The sequence below is a fragment of the Rattus rattus genome, chromosome 7, assembly GCF_011064425.1.
Source record: "Rattus rattus isolate New Zealand chromosome 7, Rrattus_CSIRO_v1, whole genome shotgun sequence".
Taxonomy (NCBI): Eukaryota; Metazoa; Chordata; class Mammalia; order Rodentia; family Muridae; genus Rattus; species Rattus rattus.
In genome coordinates, this window is record NC_046160.1 from 20,731,966 (window position 1) to 20,748,273 (window position 16,308).

Below are 16,308 nucleotides of genomic sequence, written 5' to 3' on the forward strand. Positions count from 1 at the left end.
ACATAAGTAGTTAGAGATTCATCTTGTAAACGGAGAAAACAACCCATGGACCATAGGTTGTTACCCAGGCTGTCTCTATTACAAACACTTTATAAAGCTCATGTAACAGCTATGATTTTTCAGTTCATGACTTCTCCAGACAACAGCATAGTCTCTAACAGAAAACATCTATGATCAGATTATAAAAATATAATGAGGGACTGGAGAGATGGCTCAGTGGTTAAGAGCACTTGATGCTCTTGCTGGGGACTTCTATTTGGTTCCCAGCACCCACATGGCAGCTAACAATTGTCTGTAACTCTAGCCCCAAGGGATCTGATATCTTCTTTTGCCTTTGGGTACTGGACATATGAGATGCTCTTAAAGACAAAAATTCATACTCATATAATATACAAAAAATCTTTTAAAACGAAATAACTAGTTATTAAAGGAAACCAGAGACAAGCGATCTCAGGGAACTAGGCTTTGATTCACAACAGTTGTCACTAATGAAGTCTGTCCCTACTCAGGGATTAAGACAGCATCACGCTGCCTTCCATGTAGGTGGGCCCCTTCTAGTTGGCAGCAGATTGAAGTCATTTCTAGCTGTTGAGTTGTGAACGGGAGGGCTATGTGCCAATTCTGGGTAAATACTCATTACCGGCAGGAACATTCCAGAGGCTTCATTTCATCTTGGGGACTATCATTGTTAGAGATGGTGACTCGTAGCCTGCTACTCTGGGTGTCGCAGGTGAGCAGAGACTTCTTTTCAAGCAATGGATAAGTAATAAGGAGAACAACTCCCCCACTCTTTTTCAGTTCACTGAGATTTGCAAGGAAGTTGTGTATACTCAGTGCGTTGACATCATGTATCCCAAATGTGATGCAGATAATTGTGATGAAAATTCTCTTTCTTCAGTTGGTCCCTTAGAAGCTGACTCTGAGATGAGAAGCAATGAATGTGTGGATTTATTACAGAGTTGTTTCAGGGGGAAATGGCTACCAGAGCGTGAGAAACAGAAGAAGGAACCAAGGAGTTAAATGAAGACAGGATCTTAGAAGAAAAAGACCTCAAGTAACTCAGGCTGTAGCCTGCATTCCTTGTTCATACAAGGGAACCCTTGGAGCTAAGGTGTCCATGATGTGAGTCTAGCTCACAGCAAGAGGCTAGGACAGGGGCTGTGCTGTGGAAATGGCTCAAAGTGTAAAGTGCTAGCTTCACAAACGAGGGCTAGAGTTCAGATCCCCAGCACCTATACAGGGATGTGGCAGGGCCCCTGTAATCTCAGTGCCTGGGAGGCAGAGACAGGAGATCCATAGAGCATCCTGGCTGTCTAGATTTGCCAAATCACTGGGCTCTGGGCTCAAGGGAGAAACCCTGGTTCAATATATAAGGTGGGGATCAAGAAAGACACACAACATCAACCATTGGATTCCATACATAAACACATGTATGCATGCACACTTACTTACACATGTGAGCCTGCATGAAGGCAAGTATGCATACACACACACACACACACACACAAGAGAGAGAGAGAGAGAGAGGGGGGGGGGGGGGGGGGGAGGGAGAGAGAGAGAGGGAGAGAGGGGAGAGAGAGAGAGAGAGGAGGAGGGAGGGAGGGAGAGAGAGAGAGAGAGCGTTCTTATGTTTTTGTTGGCCAAGGCTGAGGAGAGAGCGTGTTGCACACAGAATGAGAAGGAGTTACACTTCTAAGAGAAGCACTAGCATGGGCTACACTAGTAGGAAGTGGGAAAAGGCCTCTACTTTCATCTGCAATTCTGTATAATGGGAGATATATGGCTCCTTGTCTCTTGTAAAGATATCCTAGAGTATATGCGCAATGGTGAGGGCTCAAATGCTAGTGGGTGTATGAATCTCACAGGCAGAAGCTGCTTCTCCCTGTATTATATCTTAACTGTCCATACAAACTCTACAAATGGGCCACTGAATTTCACCTCTCAACTTTTTCTTTTTCTTTTTGTCCTGCATCCCCAGCCTCTGAGTCAACTCCGAGTCAACGGGCGGAAGAAAGCTTTAAAAATTTGCCTTCGACTGTAGTTATTTATTATTTTGCTGGCAGGCAGCATGGTGCCCAGACCTGTTTACTATACAAAAAGACACAGGTCAAAATTGCCAGTCTCCTTGTCCCCGCTTGATTTACCCAGCCTGAGTGGTGCTGACTCTTGATTTGGTTTAGATTGCCACACTTTCAGGAGCCCTTCTAATGGCGCGACTTCTGGTACCCAGGCGGCTGAATAAGTTACACGTTCGTTCTTTGTGTTCTTTTGAAAAGAGAAGCAAATGGAATTCTGCCTGCCGCGGTCTGAAGGGAACTTGTGGCTCTCTTCAGCAGTTGATGGTGTCAGGCAACTCTGGTTTCTGTGTGTCTTGCTGTGACTAATGCTACAGGACTTTGAAATTAGCCACACGGAAGTGGTTTGAAAAGAATGGCCAATGAGGAACGGAGGGTCAGACTTTTCCTTGTCTTCCTTTCCTAGTGTTCTTTCCTCCCCATACCCATACACCTCTGCTTTGTTGATACTTGTGGATGAAGTATGTCCTGTGGCAATCTTCTTCCTTTATTGTGAGTTTTAACCAATAGGATGTCTGTTAGATTGGAGACACAGTTGATGTCTAAACAGACATCACCGTTACAACTTTGGGAAACCGTTACTGTACCTACCCATCCTGTCTAGTTACCACATGTTAGCAGTGCCCTAATTCCTCACAATCATCTCCTCTAGGATGTCCTGCCTTCAACTCTGTCAATCATTTACCAAGATAACTTGTCAGGTCAGATGAAAAAAAATTGACAAAATTAGAATACTTTGGCCTTGTGTCAAGACCACAAAACATGGCGAATTGCTTACTCTTTTTTTTTCTTTCTGAGTGAGTGAAGGCCATACAGGCAGCCTAGCTGCTGTGAGTGTGGCTTTTCAAGACAGGAGGAAACATTCTCAGAGAGTTCCCAATAGCACTGAATTAGAAACCAGGGTTTTGGTTTTATCAGGTGTGCTGGGTACAGTACTTAATGTCAACTGCTTCTGGAGTTGAGCACTACTGGTTTATATTGTGGGATGATTTAATAGTTTATTTGCAAAGTGGTTTGGTGTCCCTGTCACCATTTTTTTCTTCCCATCCATACATCCTGTTGATGTTCAAGAATAAAGTCAACCCCCTAGTTTGAGAAAGGGAGGGCTGGTTGGGCTGAGAAGTGTAGTTGATGGTTCTGCTGAGGACATCTGTGGGGTCTCCCTGAACAAAGGCCTCTAACTACCTCCAGCTGGAACTGGGAAATGGGCTTGCAATTTTCCAGAAAAGCCAATGCCATGTGCTTTCTGTGGTGCTCAAGAGATACAAAGGAGACCTCTCTGACCCTAAGGCGTAGCTTACAACCCTCTCGTTTTAGTTGCATTTTGCGTCTTGTCAGGCTTTGCACTTATAAAACAGGATTAAAACACCCAACACAGTGGACTGGGAGGGGAAGATGGCTTAGTCAGTTTAGTCGGACTCGAGTGCAGATTTCTGGCACACACATTAAAAAGCCAGGTATGGTGAGAAGGAGAAGAGGAACATCCCTGTGGCTTGCCAGCAAGTGGGTCTCATGAATTGGCAAGCTCTAGGCTCAGTAAAAGACCCTGTCTCAAAATGTAACGTGGAGAGCAATTGAAGATTATACCAGACATTGCTCTTTGGCCTCCATTTGCACCTATACACACAGGTACACATAACATAAACATGTTTGTGCAAACAGACACATACAAATCACCTCCAAAACATACAAGATTGCTGTAATGATTGGGCGAAGCAATCATGTGACGTGCATGTACAATTCGTGGCACACATAAGTGCCCCATAGCAGCTGTTAACTCTGTGGACTGAAGGTTCTTTGAGAGTAGAATTACTTCATCACATTCAATGTCAGTCTCTTCTAAACAGCTCGGCATATGGAAAATAAGTGACACTGAATTCTTCAACCTGACCCGTGAAAATTCACAGAGGAAGCTTGGAAACCCATTATGCCCAAGGATTGATAATATGTAGGCAGCCAGATTTTCTCTTTCATTTTCTAGATTCAGGGCCAAGCCTCCATCCAGACTGCCACCTTATTCACGTAGAGCTGTTTCTTACACAGCACAGGAGAGGGTGATGGACGGAGATATGGGCATCAGGATACAGGGTAGTACTGTCTTCTCATTCATTTTGTAGTGAGATACTGGGGAATCACATCAGAGCAGGAAGATGTGTGGCCTGATGCTAACATCTCTTCCCAGCATGTAGGATCCTAAATGTCTGAGCCTGAGGGTCCTGTCCTCCAGCAATCCTCTGCCTTCTGTGCTGTGATGCTACTTCTCTGTGCAAGGACTACTTCAACTTTTCACTCCAACCCTCAGCACACTGACTTCCTCTTGGTCCTCTTTCTCTCTCCCCACTCCACCCCCGTTTCCTGTTGAACATGTTATTTTGAGTGTTCATGGCCAAGTCAATTCTTGACCATCTTTAGATCTGAGCTCACCTGTTTCTATCTCAGAAGAGAACGTCTCTCTATACCTCCCAGATTCCCACACATGCTCTCTTAGTAAAGCCACACGTTTACATTTATTTCTATGCTTACTTGATTCATAACTTCAAGACTCTGAGGTCCGTGGGTGAGGGTACTGTCTCACTCAGAGCCTGACATTACCAAATGCTCTCCTAGTGTCTGCAGGCTAAATGGATAGATAATTGGATGGGTGAAAATTAGGAAACAGGTGTAGCAGGCTGGGCAATGTGCTAGAGAGACAAGAGATTAGCGTTTGATTGGATTTAAGTAGCTGTGGACAGAAACTCTAGGTCTCTAGGGAAAATACCCCCATACTGTGATGACGCAGAAGAGAGAGGTGGGTAGAGTTTCTGCCTAAGTCCTTGTTTGCACATATGTAAGCTGCCAGTGTTCCACTTCACTCCCAAATACGATCCATCTTGTCCTTCTCAGATGCTGTTGTTTGGTTTGCCCTCTTGAGAGACTTATTCCTCTCTTTTCATTTAACTTTGGTTCTACGGTTCTAACACATCAGCCTCTGTGGCTCTTGCACATGCCTGCATAAGAGACCTCCTATCAGGGGCCAATGACAGACAGGGACTCCCTCCCCCAGCTTTCTGAAGTTACCCCCTGCTGCTTCTATTGTTCTGCTCTCCTGGCCTCCCGCTCTTTCCTCTTCTGCCTCTACTGCTCTGGAGCTGCTATCTGAGCGTCTTAGACTTCCGTCCAGTTTCTTCACCATGGTGAACAAGATGAGCGAGAGGACCATCTCTTGCTGGCCTGTTTCCACCGAGGTGACAGGGCGTGTGAAGCCCCACCTCCGAGAGTGAAGGTGAATGCTCTACTGTTCTCCTCTGCTCAGGACCCCCTCTCTGTTGTTGAAGGGACACGATAAACTCCCTAGTACACTGGCATCTTGGAATGATAACTTACCCAGATGGAGTACTGTCAAACTCCCAACTTTCCGAACATTGTTAGGATTAAGCATGTAATGAAAATGGTTGGCCTATTCAGAAGATAGTAGCCGTTAACCCAGACAGATGCTCACAAATAATGCCTTACACTCACTGTATAATAATGAGCGCTATTAAATATGAATGACTTCATTTGTCCTCCTGGCATGTATGTCCCATAGAGAGTGACACATATGTATATCACCATTTAGCATCTGGGGAAACTATTACCGAGACAGGTAAAGTGATTTTTATGTACTCCCAAGGTTAACTATTAGATATTGAACCTTGAGAAGGCATTGTCTTTAGAGGACTTGTGCCATAAAGGCTGTGTGGTAGTTGGAGGGTAGGACTGAAAGCCAGAGTGCAGAGGCAGATCTGGGTCAACAGGGCTGGGTCATCATGGCCCACAGCACAAACATTGAAAGGACAAGGAGTGAGGAGCAACTAGAAAGCTCAGCCTGTGGTCATTGCTTACCATGGGAGAAAACGGATCTCAGTTTAATATATGGACCTCCTGGGGTTCTGGTCCGAATGCAGATCCTGATCTCAGAAGGCTGGTTTGCAGCCCGGGTCTCTGAATTTTTATGGTGATGTTGGTGTCTTTGAGCATTGAACCACTTAGGACAGCAAGGATTCAGAAGCTCTGGAATGAGCCTGCAGGAGACCTTGAAACAACATGGGTCCTCCTGCTTGAAATCTCCACTGGAAGTCCCAGATCTTCACTGAGACCTCCTTATACATACATACAGTGGTGGGAAGGAGTTCTGTGCTGTGCCTAGGTTTTGGGAAACTCACTAATGATTATTTTGTCTTAGCCTACGTCAGCTATGTTTTTGAAGATTACGAGTTTTTTTTTCTTTCCTGCAATGATTAATTCCGTTGGAAGTGGAGAGAACCCTTTGCTGCTGGTGTCTTTGTGAAGGATAAACCATGTGTTTGTTCACAGTGTTGAAAGAAATGATTGAAAATAAGTTTTCCTGAAGGTATTCACAGCCAAGAGTGTTACTAAAACAGCCACTTCACAGTGAATAGAGGGGTGATAGGCCACACAAACACTCTGTCTTCAGCATGCCCGAGCCAAGTCTACAGTAAGCTTCTCGGCAGCTAGTGGCTTCATGCCACTTCAGTTTGCCAAGGGAGTGATGAAAGATGCCCAGCCTGGAGAGCAGAATCTTGGGAGAGACAGAAAATTATGGCATCAACTTAATGGAAATCTCATATCTTCACCCAGAGGCTGACAGCTCCTCTTCTCCCATCATCCCAGAGCACTGGTTGAGACGATAGCTACTGAGAAGAGAAAGCAGAGTTGAATGGATAGAGGCAGCCTCACAGATGAGGCCCATACCACCCTTGAACCTTACTTAGGCTTCAGTGAATCCGAAACAGTCCTTGCTGGTACTCAGGGATTTTTCTAACACTGTAACTGAGTATTGTTTCAATGGCTGCAGTGTTCATTGAGAGGAAGGTGTTATCTTTCATAGGTAGAAATTTTATGTTAGTATTAGGGTGACTACATTCATACACACGTGTGACTACAGTCTAGTCTTCTAGAAACCTGTGACAACTCTGAAGTAAATAGACTCATTTGTTAATAGTCTCAGACTCCATGGAGTAAGACTTTAAGGCATGTTCTTGTTCTCCACTTTACCACCATTTGGAATGCACCCCCCCCCACCATTGAGCTTCCCGTCTTTGGAGCATCTACAAGCTCAGGTTCAGAGGTTCCTACAAACACAGCTACTTTAATCCAGCCTTTTCTATCCTTCATTATATGAAACCAGCTTCCTAGAAGAAATATTAAATTACCTCATGTAGGGCTTGAGCTTACCAATTAAATTCCTGGCCTTACCTTCAGCCAACAGGACTCAATAAACAGATTGGACGATGTAGTGGATATACTAATCGGAAAATATCTTGTATGTGTCGGCCTGGCAAAAACTCAGTACTGTAGAACAGCTTTATAAGACAGACATCAAGAGAGCGTCATATTATCACTGAACTACAGGAAGCAAATATGTTTCTTGTTGGCAGTGTTTGTTTGACCTTCTTTGAAGGTCAGTGGGGCTCTGCATCAGACAGCGGACCACCATCTAAGAGTCCTGAATAATTCTTTAAACCTTAATTGCTGGCATGTAAAATAATCTTACATGACTTCCCTTCCAGCTCTGATAGTTTAAATTTTCCTGAGCTTGGCGAGCTGTGCATTCAGGGCTGCCTCTGAGCTATATGTTGTTCTGAGACTATTACTTGATGTCTCTAAGCTGCTTCTGTTTCCCTCCAGCAATATTTACTCCATCAAACAGCTTATAATCATTACTGGATCGAGACTGATTTCTTACTCTGTCTCCCACACTTGGATTTAGATCCATGTGTTTGGAGACCAATCTCTTGAAAGCAAATCTCTCTGAATGTCACAGCATTAACATATTGGTTAAATGGCTCTACAGTTTGACATAGGACTAATTCTAGCATGGCATGTGTGCTGTAGAATTGTGGTCATGCTCTACATAAACACATTCTGAAGGCCAGTCAACTGCTCTGATCCTTGATATATAAAAAAACCACAAAGTAATTCTGTTTAGTTCTTATAGTCAGGACATAGGGGTCCCTAAGAGGGGTTGGAGAAGCTGGGGCAAGCGAGATCTGACTGATCGCTCCAGTTAATCATGGCGGATAAGACAGACATTGCTCTGGCACTGGACTTTCTCTGGGGGAAGTGTAAGAACATTATTGTGTTCATTCCTTGCACACCAGGAACATTGGCTGCTGCTTCAAGCACAGAAAGAGTTGCATAAACATTTTAATATTGCATGAAGCTTGTATAAGACTGACTGAGTGTGGGAATGCTAAACCCTGACACATAACGAGACAAAGTCAGAGAGCAGACTAAAGAGCAAGGCTTGTCTTTCTTGTTTATCAATTGGAGAGGCTGTCGGAGAAACTCAGAGGATTTTGATGATTCTCACTGTAGATTTCTTTCTTTTTTTTTTTTTTGGCATGGTGATCTATCAAAGCCCATCATAGATCAAGCCTAAACACCAAAAATTACAAGCATATTTCCTGTTTTTAACTCGATCCCACACCCCCACCCCACACTCAAGTCCTAAAACCATAGCGGCTTTATTTTTCTTTGCCTCCAACAATCTGAGATTTCTCTGCTGGATTTCTCTTACCTCACAGGGAAGGCTGGCTTCATGGCAATTTCAAAACTATTGTCCTTGCTATAGAGCTATCAGCCTAGCTGGAGTCACTGAGATGGGGACAGCAGGACAGGATAGTCACAGGTGAGCACTTCTCACCTTAAAGGGCCTTGGGGAGCAGTTACGCAGCAGAAACATGCTTTTTAAATAGCACTTACTGAGTTTCAAGACCTGGCTAGCAGTCACCCACCAGCCTTGGCAATGATTCCACACACGGCCTCCGAAGCATCTTTTGTACAACTTCCCACACTAATCTCTTGGGAAAACCAGTGATTTTGTTTTTTGGTTCTAACCTCTTTATTTTCCAGATGCTTCCCACTTCTTTCTATCCATCCTAATCCAGGTTCGGATCCTGTCCTGTGTGGACCACCACACAGACCTTCTATGTAATTTCCTGGGTCTTCATCAATCCATTACTTGATGTATAACAGTGATTCAAACCAATAAAGATAAAAATATGATTCTATCACAACCATGATTAAAATTACTAGGTGAGTTCCTCTAGGACTTGTTTATATAGAAAACACTGTCCTTAACCTGGTGTCAAGCCTTTCTGATCTGCTTCCTGCCTTCTCTCTGACTTCACCTGCTGTGTTCTCTGCCTGATATACTTCTCATGGTGCAACACTAGGCTCTTAATATTCCTTGAGTGTAGAAAGATCTCTTGTTTTTCTGTGTCTCTACATACCCCATGTGATAATAATTGCTTTGTGGTTTCTTTTCATTAGGACAGGGGCAGAAGGATGCCCCTCTCGTTTGGTGATTTGGCCCAGCTCCTAACAGAGAACCTGGTCACAATAAAGACAATGATGACTGAATGTTTGGACAGATGAAGATTTCAAAAGCTTCTTTCTGTTATACCTCAATCCATGTAGAGTCACTGAACTCAAGGATAGGCACCACAAGCAAGAGAAACACTTTGGGAGAGTATAGACAACAGCTTTCTTTCAGAGGTGGAGAAACACAAAGTCTGAGCTATCTCTTGACATCATCCAACATCATAGTTGGCTAGAACTATGGTATCTATTCTAATAGTTCTGTTTCATTTGCAAGGTCCCCAGCAGCCTGTATTTAGTGGCTTCTAGACCTATAAAGATGAGGAAAACGTTTTCTGACATTTTTCTAAGTGATTAACATGTCAGAGACAAAAGAATTTGCTTCAGGTTGGGTTTGACAACGAGCTCAAGTTGTAGAGACTAGGAATGGATATTGGCCAGCTAGTCATCCTATTGCCAAGCAATGCTGAGATAACCCTTTGACCATTAATCACACAGGCGGCAAGATGGTGCCCCCAGCAAATGGTCAGACCTTGGTTTTGGCAATGCCAGATTCATACTTTTAACCCTACCTCAGCTAAATGCTGCTGCTTCTCCTCCCCCGCCCCCCATTGTCCAGGAGATGCTAGGTAACTGTTTATGATGATCCAACTTAGGAACCATGACCTCTGGGTTCCAGATTCCCTTCAGTAGGGCAGGCTTCAAATCACCATTCTGTGCTTTTGCCTCTCCCTCTGCTGAAACAGGATGCCTCCTGGGTCTGGGAGCTGACTGTACTGGATTACTAGGAAAATGTGCATAAAATCCTTTGGGCTCCATGGGGAAAGGACCATGTAAATTCCAGACATAATTGTTTCCTTTTCCTCAGCAAACAGCTTGATTTCAGGTTTAGAAGCTCTGAGATAGGGACCAACGAAGCTTCCTGAGATCCTCTCAACAACAAGCCCTGTGGTCTAGCATATGAGATGGCCACCTTGGAGTGCTCACTGATCTCCAAATCCCTTGCCTTTGCTCATCACCAGGGTGGGGGAGAACATGACTATGGGAAGGCAAGCTCAGACAAGACTGATTTCTAACATCATTGTGGCTAATAGGAGATCAAGTTTTCCTCCAGTCTCTCCAGGACTGAAACTGAGGACAGTGAAGGAAGGGTAGGACAATTCAATGTATGAATGCATTCCAGAGGTCTTCCAGTGGATGTTGAAGAGATGTCAGGTGTCAAGTGATCTGGAGTGACTGAGTGCTCTGAATTCTACAGTTGCACTTCAGGGTGGGTGGCTAAGGGTTGGCTTAGAGCCACCTCCTTCTCATGTACATTTTCAGGGTTGATCAACCTCCCAGGGCAGGAGGATTAAGGCTCAGGGATCTAAACAGCCAGGGGAACTAAGAGCCCCCTAGTCCTAGGAACAGATCCCCTTCAGTTTGACTTTCTACCTTAGGGTTTAATGTGGTCAGAGTCAAGCTAAGAGAGATTCTTAAGGGGAGAGGCACAGCAGGGGAAGCCAAGCTAGATCTTGGGATAGAAAAAGCCTGTTCTGTGAGGCTTGGAGGCCATTCTCCCTAGAAACTTTTCACCTGAGATTAGGAGGGGTGGGTGCTAAGATAGGGACCCCACTCACCATATTCATAACCAACTTCTTCCTCCACCAGTGAGTGCAAGAACCCAATCTCTGGTTTTGCCTTCCCCAAGAGTCCCCACTGTCACTTGCCTTGGCATTATTGCTTATCCACTTTTCTGGTGAGGCCTTAAGACCAGGACCTCCCTCACCCCAGCACACTCCATAGGGCCCTAATATGCTACCCTCCTCCACACATCTCCTTGCCCTCAATCCTCTTGTTCTTTGAGGCAACATCTGCTGCCAGGTAGGTTGCTTGGGTTAAAGGCTGTGTGTGGTCGAAGAAAGCAGAGCAAAGAGAAGAGGAAAGAGCTGTAAGGACAGCTCTAAGCGTGGCGCTACTTGGGAAGAGTTACGTTAGGCCTTTAACATCATACCAATCTGTTATTCTAAGAGGAAGTTCTATTACCAAAAGGATCCATCCAAGGTAAAAGCCAGTCAGTGGCAAAGCTAGGATCAAACTCAGCATTTTCAGGCTTTAAAATCTGTGCCCTTGTAAAAGTCTCAAGAAGACAAGATTTCACAAGTCCTTGTCATGTCTCTCATGGTCTGGGACTTGCTTCTTTTTCAGCTTAGTCCCCATAGCTGAGCTTCTTTGATGTGTTATGAGGTTCTCAGGGTGAATGCGAATTCTCTGCCAAACAAAATGCCCCCAATTTCTGTGCCCACCTTACACAGTGTTGGGGGGTAAAGTATTTGGGAACAGTGCGTAGCTGGACGGCTTTCATGAGGTTGCAAGCTAGCTGTTGGTCAAAGTCATGGCCATGAAGGCCTGGCTAGAGATGGAGAAAAAGTTCCCATTGTGGCTCCTTTACATGGCCACAGTTCTGCAGTGTGGACTGAGTTCATAGGAGAGTGACTGCTCCTACCCTCAAGCTTTCTGTTGCCCAGCTCTGCAAGTGAGGCATTTCCACAGCTACTGTATTCTCGTCATTAGGAGCCAGCCACAAAATACTGATGACTTTAAAAGAGGAAGGTACTAAGTACTCCCTTTGGAGGGAGGGAGGGAGAGAGAGAGAGAGAGAGAGAGAGAGAGAGAGAGAGCAAGAGAGCTCTATGAAATAATTTGCAAATGTTTGAAGAATCCCTTATCCCAATATCCAAGATATCCTTCTACTTTTTTTTGCAAAGAAGATTTATTTACTTATTTTATGTATGTGAGTTATGTGAGTACACCTCAGCTATCTTCAGACACACCAGGGCACCAGATCCCATTGTAGATGGTTGTGAACCACCACGTGGTTGCTGGGAATTGATCTCAGGACCTCTGGAAGAGCAGCTATTGCTCTTGACTGCTGAGACCTTTCTCTAGCCCCAAGATATTCTACTTTTAAGCCTAGTCAGTATGGACTTTGGAATTGTCTATTGTCCACCTGTACCAGGAACTAAGCCTAAGGAAAACACATTCATGTTGGCACATTATGGTAGGGATATGGACTGGAATTGTGAATGAAGGCAGGCAAGCACTCTCTTTCCTGGAAACTTCTTCAGTAGCTGAGTATGAGGAGTCTAGTTGTAGGAAGAAACATTCTGAGAAGCAATCACTTTTAGGCATCAAAATCCCAGTGACAAAAATATGTTCAAATGCTCTGTTTGAGCCATTTCTAGATGTCTAGACATCCAGGTATTTCTAGTTCACTGGAAGGGTTCAGTTGGTAGATAGCTTTTTATAGCAATGACTTTTCCTCTCTGTACTATGTGGAAATACAGTCAGGAGTAAAACCCCATGTAGAGTCATCTTGTCAGGCCCTGTGCCAGGCAGTAGGAATGATTTTTCATTCACACAAAGTCCTATGAAGGAAGTGACAGTTTATGGTACAGATAAGGAGACTGAGACAGCAAGAGACGAGAGATGGATTCAACTTCCACTGCACAACCAGATGCTCGCAGCTGTCCTGCTTGTGCCTAAGTCTTAGTGACTACTCCATGTTGTTCTGAATGGAAAAAAATGGAAATAAGAAATGCTTCTTGATTTGGGGCATGGATGAGAATCTTCTGGAATCTCAGAAACCTGTTAAGATGTGGCTTCTGAGTCAGAGCTTACTGGGGTCTGAGAACCTTCCACCTGACAAGTGGCTCTCCGAGGACCCAACAGAGGATGCTATACTCAGAGGACAAGGGGTCTCTTTTTCAGGGTTGGGGATTTAGCTCAGTGGTAGAGCGCTTGCCTAGGAAGCGCAAGGCCCTGGGTTCGGTCCCCAGCTCCGAAAAAAAAAAAAAGAAGTCTCTTTTCCCCTCTCATTTCTCTTCCCAGAGAGGAGTATTTTCCAAAGGACTTTAGAATTGTGTAGGGCTGACCACACCTTGCAGCCAGGATTTTGGTTTCAATTTGGCCCCGTTGCCTTTGCAGGAGAGCAATGGTTTGAGAAACAGCTCAGAATCTATGCAGTAGGGTATAAGGACAGTGAAGCCCTAGGCAAGAATGTGCATAGTAGAAAGGCCTTCCCTATAGCTCCACCCTCGTAGAGCCTTGCAGGTGCCAGTGCCCATTGCAGATGCCAGGGCAACCCCCATCCTAGACCCGATGCTCTAACTAGACTGCAAAGGTGTTGGAGGGGAAGCAGTGCGCTGCCTTACTTGAGCAGCAGCGTATTTGTACAGTGCTAATGGGCCGCCTTGCTTTGGGGAGAAGAGCAGGTGCTGAGCCTTCGGGCCCCCAAGCTGGGCCCGTGTGGAAAACACACGCTGTTCTTGGCCAGCGTGCATTGAGCATGCAGTGCACGTGCAGCTCGGGCTTCCTCTAACGTCTCATTTTGCATAACACTTTTTGTTTTCATTATTCCTAAATTTGGCCTGCCCAGAGAGTGTGATTAAAATGAAAACCTTATTCTAATAGAGCTGAGGAAATGGAAGAAGAATCTAAAAATAGCCTAAGGAAAGGAGAAAAAAAAGAAAGAAAAGAAAAATCTCAAATAATATAATGACCAAGCTGGTTCAAACACACGCACTCATTTCTCTCCGAGAGACAAAACAGCAGAGGCACCCACACAGGTGTTTGTATAATCCAGGTCACATCAAAACTCCTCGTCTATTTTACAAATTCAAAACCCTGAGAAGAAATGGAAGCAAACAGTAATAGGAGATAATAAAGGGAATAATAAGGCTGCCTCCCTGCCTCGCACAGAGGTGTCTGGTGAGCCAAGAAGGTAGCTGTAATGTGCTTTGTTCTCTGTGGAAATGCTGAATGGCAAGAGATAAAATACCGTCGCTATGCTACACAGAGCCCAACAAGGGCGGACCATACACAGTCTGGGATTCACTCTGCTTTCTCTGTAATCAGATAGCCCCACCTGAAGGACTCATCTCAAACTTACAAGGTATCCAGGCTCAAATTTCCCGACCTAAGTAAAGATGAGAATTCCTTCCCAGAATTCCCTTCAGTACCCACAGAGAGACACTTTTCTCTGTCTTATTTTGTTTATTTTTTTGTTGTTGTTGTTATTTTGTCTAGTGCTACATTCCCTACATTCCCCCAGCCTCAGGCAATGCCTAGGAGATGCATTGAGTGAGTGAATGAATGAATGAATGAATGAGAGTACCTCAGGAAGTCACAAATTCCTTCTCTTTCCGAGCGAGAATATGGTAGGGAAGAATTTGTTCTGATGGTCTCTGTTTCATTTATTTTTCCATGACAGAATATCGAATAGAAACATGGTTCTGGAAGATTTAGTCTATCACAGTTGCTAGGGAAAGCATGGCCGAGAAGATGATGGCTGGCAGAGAAGATGGCTGGCAGGAATGGGTAGCTGGGACTTCTTACATCTCATGGGAGGCAGAGAGCCTATCCAGTAGTAGATCTAGCCTATAATCCTCTATCAGCACCCCAGATCAGACAGCTAGGCCCCATGTCCAGAAAGTTACACAACCTCCTAGCCAGCAGAGGGCTGTATGTGAGGATGCTAACCTTTGTGTTTCACATGCAGATTCTAACGGTCTCTGAGTGCCTTTTCTGCTTGTCTACTCCACCATGGCAGTGTGTCCATCTAGGTAGACAGGTATCAAAGACATGGCCTAGCTTTGATGCCCAGAGTTTCAGAGAAGAACAAGCCACCAGAAAATATATCATCCTGTAGTTATGGTGCTTGTTCAGCTCTGGCCTTGTCCCCCAATCACACCCACACAATGTGATTTATAATTTGTCCTAGTTAAAAGCGAGACCCGGAAAAGCTGAGCTGTCCAGTTGAAGGCAGGGAAATTACTAAAGTTATTAAGATTAGAATGTGGGTCATCCCCTCCAGGGTGACTTACCTCCTCTTTTATAGGAACCTTGAACTCCCACGGGACTGGAGCAGAGCAATGAGTGGCATTGTCATAATGCGGTTGGATGTGTATGTGTCATACTAACAGCCGGTAGAGACTCCTTACCAACCTGTATGACCTTGAGCAAGTTACTAAGTCACCTCCCCATGCTCCTATCTTGTCCCCTGTAGAAGAGAGCTGACGATTTTCTCACTTCCCTAGGATAGGAGAATGGAATGAGTTAATGCATATAAAGTACTAAAAACAGGGCCCAAAGTGGGCGCTCAATAAATGTCAGCTCTTTATTACTCTCTCGCCTTCCCTCTCTTGCATATCCCGGTCTCTGAGTCTGTGCCTTTATTCAAGAGCTTCCCCTTCTCTATTGAAATCGGATTCAGTTTTCAAGGTTCAGCCCCTCACAGACCATAGATCACAGCCTGTCAGGCTGGGAGGAGCCACAAAGATAATTGAATCCAACCCCCTAATTTTACAGATGAAAAGTCAGAGGCACAGAGAGGCACATTCAGTTGCTCAAGGTCGCAGAGCTAGCTCGGTTCAGACCTGATCACACACCCAAGGGGATCAACCTTGCAGCCTGGCCTCTCCTGGCAGCACCGGGCAGCCTCCATGTGAGGAGTTCAGAGCTGTTATTTTTGGTATCATTACTCTTGTGCTCATACTCTTGTCAAAGCTTTTCATTGGGGGTGTAGCTAGTGGTTCTTTTAGAAGAGTTTTCTCTGAATAACCTTTCATCTCCCTTGTTGGTTAGGCTGCTTTGTACAGAACAGGAGTTCACTGGACTCACTGGTGGTAGTAATAGTGATTCGTGTTATATGAATAACATCTTCCCATTTCATTGATTCATGAGGCAGGGGTTGCTTGATCTCACATAGACAAGAGACACTGGTTTTAGGAAGACTTCTCCAGAGAGCTGCTCAGGCAACAGAGGAGAATCTCTGTGCGAATCCGCCTCCTATTCCTACTTGGTTGAATGAGTGTACCTGTTAGTGAGTAGC